A 6,000-nucleotide genomic window follows, 5' to 3' on the forward strand; every position below is an offset into this window, starting at 1 on the left:
TGTTTTCTATCTCTCTGTCTCCTTCTATCTCTTCGGTGAGCACATATATCCTATAGCAAAAATCACTCTTAAAAAATAGTAAGTTATCTTAGCTATGATATGATAAATATTATAATGTGAGATACGTTATAATAATTTTCCTGTTAAACAAGATTCAATGCACACTTTGGACAGATGTGAAAGCTATCATATGTGAACGCTATAGATCCTACAAATCTTTAGAATAACAAACATGGTTTCTATCACACTGAAGTCAAAGAAAACTCTACAGCACTGGAAGCTTTTAGAAAATGATTGTCTGCATCTGTAGGCAGTTTAACTGTCCGCCAAGTTTCTCAACTTCTTTTGTTTACTAAGGGTATATTTTGAAGTTAAACATCTTGAAAACTGGCGCCAGAGTTTGTGACATGTAGCATACTTTGACATTCTTTTGGTTCCACAAAGAAACTGGTTATCTGCAATTTAGTTAACACAATAGCATGACATCACATTTAGCTGGGTCATTTAATAATCTTGCTGTCAATTAAAAAAAGAGAGAGAGAAAACACAAATTCTAAGTCAGAAGCATGCTTTTTGAAGGTTTTTAAAAGTTTATAATAGGAAGACGATATTGTGATTTGAAAGACACTTCCTATTCTCTCTTCAATTAAATATTTCCTTTTTCTCATTGAGGATAGATTGAAATTAACTTGGCAATGACATCAACAGACCAGTTTGCTATCTTCCTTAAGCAACTTGTAAAATTTTATTTATTTTTTATTATTAGGGAAGTAATTTTAGAAGAATTTTCACCAAAGATTAAGAAACACTGCAGAGAGAAAGACAAGAAGAGAAAGGAGATTAGTACACTTCAAAACACTAGTATTTAAGTGGATGATGGGATGAGGAGCCAGTACGTGAGACTGGGAAGACAGGGAATGAAATTCTATAAAAATTAGAGAGACAAAAATTTTTGGAATAAAAAACTATCAAACATACTATATTTTTCTGAGGATTCAAGCTTTCTGAGAATTAGATATAGATTACAGGATTTGTAGTTTTTGAAATAATGAGTTTGTTCAGTTAATTTATTGGAGGATATTCTAGACCAAGATGAGAACAGGTAGAAAACTTATGAGTCTAGACATCACATTGATATGAGAAGTTTTATAGGTAAAAAAGGAGTCTCTTCTGAATAAACAATGGATAGTTTTGTTTTCTCTGTGATGTTTCAGGCAGGGCAATATGCTGAATTAGAAATTAAACGTGATCTAATATCTTGCTTTAAGTAATTAGTAAACATAATAAAACATAGCAACAATTACAGCAATAATAGTAAATTGTTAATATTTATGGAGATCTCATTATGTGCCAGATGTTTAGATAGGATATTATGTGTGTGAAATTATTCAATTACTCTGTAGCCTGGTGAGTTATATAAAGATTTATATCTGTCTAACAGAACATAAATAATAGGTGGTATCACAATTTAACGTCATGTCTGTTTGATTTCATTACTCAAGACCTTAAACATTACTCTAGATCATTTCTTATTGCTTGAAGCAAATAATACCTTTTAATCAGGTTTCACATGTTTATGAGATGTGGGGATATAGAGAAATCTTTTCACAGATAAAAAGTCAAGATTAATAAAATATCAAAACATAGTAATTAATATTAAAGTTTTCCTTTCAGTTTTAACAGAGTAAAATTAAACTCCCCATGTAGTCAGCAATGGTTCAAGTTCTGGATCCCACAACTTAAACTCAAACTGGGTGCATATGTGTGCATGTTTGAAATCCTGAGAGGAGAGTAGAGGAGAAGGGATTGTGGCATGGCCATCTCCCCTGTGGGTGATTTCTTGTTTTCTATCTCTCTGTCTCCTTCTATCTCTTCGGTGAGCACATATATCCTATAGCAAAAATCACTCTTAAAAAATAGTAAGTTATCTTAGCTATGATATGATAAATATTATAATGTGAGATACGTTATAATAATTTTCCTGTTAAACAAGATTCAATGCACACTTTGGACAGATGTGAAAGCTATCATATGTGAACGCTATAGATCCTACAAATCTTTAGAATAACAAACATGGTTTCTATCACACTGAAGTCAAAGAAAACTCTACAGCACTGGAAGCTTTTAGAAAATGATTGTCTGCATCTGTAGGCAGTTTAACTGTCCGCCAAGTTTCTCAACTTCTTTTGTTTACTAAGGGTATATTTTGAAGTTAAACATCTTGAAAACTGGCGCCAGAGTTTGTGACATGTAGCATACTTTGACATTCTTTTGGTTCCACAAAGAAACTGGTTATCTGCAATTTAGTTAACACAATAGCATGACATCACATTTAGCTGGGTCATTTAATAATCTTGCTGTCAATTAAAAAAAGAGAGAGAGAAAACACAAATTCTAAGTCAGAAGCATGCTTTTTGAAGGTTTTTAAAAGTTTATAATAGGAAGACGATATTGTGATTTGAAAGACACTTCCTATTCTCTCTTCAATTAAATATTTCCTTTTTCTCATTGAGGATAGATTGAAATTAACTTGGCAATGACATCAACAGACCAGTTTGCTATCTTCCTTAAGCAACTTGTAAAATTTTATTTATTTTTTATTATTAGGGAAGTAATTTTAGAAGAATTTTCACCAAAGATTAAGAAACACTGCAGAGAGAAAGACAAGAAGAGAAAGGAGATTAGTACACTTCAAAACACTAGTATTTAAGTGGATGATGGGATGAGGAGCCAGTACGTGAGACTGGGAAGACAGGGAATGAAATTCTATAAAAATTAGAGAGACAAAAATTTTTGGAATAAAAAACTATCAAACATACTATATTTTTCTGAGGATTCAAGCTTTCTGAGAATTAGATATAGATTACAGGATTTGTAGTTTTTGAAATAATGAGTTTGTTCAGTTAATTTATTGGAGGATATTCTAGACCAAGATGAGAACAGGTAGAAAACTTATGAGTCTAGACATCACATTGATATGAGAAGTTTTATAGGTAAAAAAGGAGTCTCTTCTGAATAAACAATGGATAGTTTTGTTTTCTCTGTGATGTTTCAGGCAGGGCAATATGCTGAATTAGAAATTAAACGTGATCTAATATCTTGCTTTAAGTAATTAGTAAACATAATAAAACATAGCAACAATTACAGCAATAATAGTAAATTGTTAATATTTATGGAGATCTCATTATGTGCCAGATGTTTAGATAGGATATTATGTGTGTGAAATTATTCAATTACTCTGTAGCCTGGTGAGTTATATAAAGATTTATATCTGTCTAACAGAACATAAATAATAGGTGGTATCACAATTTAACGTCATGTCTGTTTGATTTCATTACTCAAGACCTTAAACATTACTCTAGATCATTTCTTATTGCTTGAAGCAAATAATAACTTTTAATCAGGTTTCACATGTTTATGAGATGTGGGGATATAGAGAAATCTTTTCACAGATAAAAAGTCAAGATTAATAAAATATCAAAACATAGTAATTAATATTAAAGTTTTCCTTTCAGTTTTAACAGAGTAAAATTAAACTCCTCTGATTCAGTGTTGTTTCCTTATTATTTTTATTTTTTGTCAGAGATTGTGTGCATTCACCAGAGAAAGACAGAAAGAGAGGGAGGAAAGCATCTCCCAAAGGGACATGGTCACATTGCAATTCCATCTCCTCCATTTCTCCATCCTACTGGGTTTGGGGAGCACATACACTTACCCAATGGGTTTTTCATGTTGCCAGAGCAGGAGTTCAAATCATGGTCAGTCATGTGTGATCTGTCTCACTTAACTGCCATCTAGGGGGCTAGTACTCCCTACTATTTTTCTAATAGTTGTGACTCCAGTTGATAAAATAGTATTAAGTTGCTACTGTCTTCATTTATATATTACTCTGTCGCTGCCAAATCAAAATCATAATTACACATATGTTTCCTTAATACATATCTAGATTTAGCAATTGGATTTTAATATATTTATTAGCCTCATTTAAAACCTGGGTCTTAAATTTCTGATAAAACTCATCAATGCCTGGAAATGTTAGTGCAATTCTCTTATAATACTCATTTTTCACTCTCTAAATGAACTGTTGAACAATTTATCCTGTTTCCTTGAGCTTCCTATTTGCTTTTCACTCCCAAACTGATGGCTTCAGATAAAAGTGGCATGTGGAAGATGTGGAAGTTATTCCTCCCACCCTCTGCCAAGTCAGTTGTCCATCCTCAGCTGCACCACACTTACTGCCATCTCTCCTCTTACTAAAGATGATGTGATCCTGTCCTTATCAGTGATCAAATACTGTGTGCCCTGGACCCATACTCTCTCAACTTAACGACTTCTGTGGTCATCTCTCTCCTCAGCATCATTGTATCATCATGTATTCCCTCTCTAGATGGATCATTTCCTCAAGGACACAATTATTGCCCTAAATTGCCTCTTTTTTTTCTTCCAATTAATTATTTTATTTTTAAATTGATTAATGAAGATACATACATATATGTATGTGTGTGTGTGTGTGTGTGTGTATACACACACACATATATAATTATATATTGTATGACATGAGGTTTAGAAATGCATATACATGGGACCAGCAGTTAGCATAATAGCCATGTTGCTGAACTCCCATGTAGTTGACCGTGGTTCAAGTCCTGGTCCCGGTGTCTTAAACTCATGCTGGGCGCATGTGCATGCGTGCCCAAGATCCTGAGAAGAGAATGGAGGAGAAGGGATTGCAGCACGGCCATCCCTCCAGGGGGGGATTTCTAACTTTCTATCTCTCTGTCTCTCTCTGTCTTTCTAGTGTGCACATGCGCCCTATAGCAAAAACCTCTCCAAAAAGAGAAAAGAAATGCATATACATTGTGGAATGGCTAAATCAAGATAATCAACATACACATTATTTCACATACTTGTATTTGCTTTATGAACACTCAAAACCTAAGCTCATTGATTTCCATGAATATGATCAATTTTTTAGACTTAGTCACCATGTCATACAATAGATCTTTTTCTTTTTTTCTTTTTTTTTGGAGAGGTTTTTCTTGCTATAGCGTGTGTGTGCTCACCAGAAAGAGACAGAGAGACAGAAAGCGAGAAATCACTCCCCCAGGGGTTATGGCTACACCGTAATCCCTTCTCCTCCATTCTCTTTAGGATCTTGGACAAGCATGCACATATACCTGGTGTTAGTGTGAGCTGCTGGGTCTGGGACTCAAACAGCGGTCAACTACATGGGAGTCCAGAGACATAGCCATTGCTCTAACTGCTGGTCACTCATAGAATAGATCTTGAACTTACTCCTTCTATCTAACTAAAACTTTGTATACCTTGATCGACATTTTCTCTCCCTCAGTATTGCTTCTTTTCAAGAAGAAAAATTCCTTAGAATCTGAAAACCTATGGAGTTTTAATCACTCTATATCCCTATTCCTGTATCAGCAAAACCTCTGGAAATAGCTGTATATATGTTCTTATTTCCAAACCATCATCTCAGATTTTCTCCCTAATCCATTTTGATAAAGACATTTTCACCATTCCATGGAATTCTGTTATAAAGGTTAAATGTAGATGATATACAGTCAAATTCAGCTATCACTTCTAAGGTTTTTCTCCTATTGACATCTCAGAAACACCTGACTTAACTTTTCCTTTTTGGGGGCAGAAATCTTTTGGAACTCCAGATTCTCTTGGCTTTTCTCCTACTCCAGAAGCCAACTCTTCTTACTCACCAACACTGCCTCATACTACTCTTATTTGAGCTTTAAAATGTTGCGGTATCCTATGGCTCTGACTTGGATATCTTTCCCTTTGTTGCTCTTTCCTGATAACCTCATTCTACCCCATGGCTTCTAATGCAATCAGTACACACTGTGGGGACATGCTCTGAGCAAACACCACCTCCTCTTTTGGGGGTTGGCAGAACCTTGTAACTTGTCTTTCCCTGACCTTGGCTGCAGACAGAGCAAGGGTGGAAATTACTAGGGGCGTTCCAACAGACACATC

The 6,000-nt window shown here is 34.5% G+C and overlaps 1 pseudogene; it reads left to right on the forward strand.

Moving 5' to 3' along the window:
• Nucleotides 1-5,755, forward strand: part of LOC102476154 (septin-10-like) — a 197,503-nt pseudogene extending 191,748 nt beyond the window's left edge.
• Nucleotides 5,756-6,000: the final 245 nt, after the last annotated feature.

The sequence above is a fragment of the Tupaia chinensis genome, unplaced genomic scaffold (assembly GCF_000334495.1).
Source record: "Tupaia chinensis unplaced genomic scaffold, TupChi_1.0 Scaffold139190_1, whole genome shotgun sequence".
In the NCBI taxonomy this organism is placed as follows: domain Eukaryota; kingdom Metazoa; phylum Chordata; class Mammalia; order Scandentia; family Tupaiidae; genus Tupaia; species Tupaia belangeri.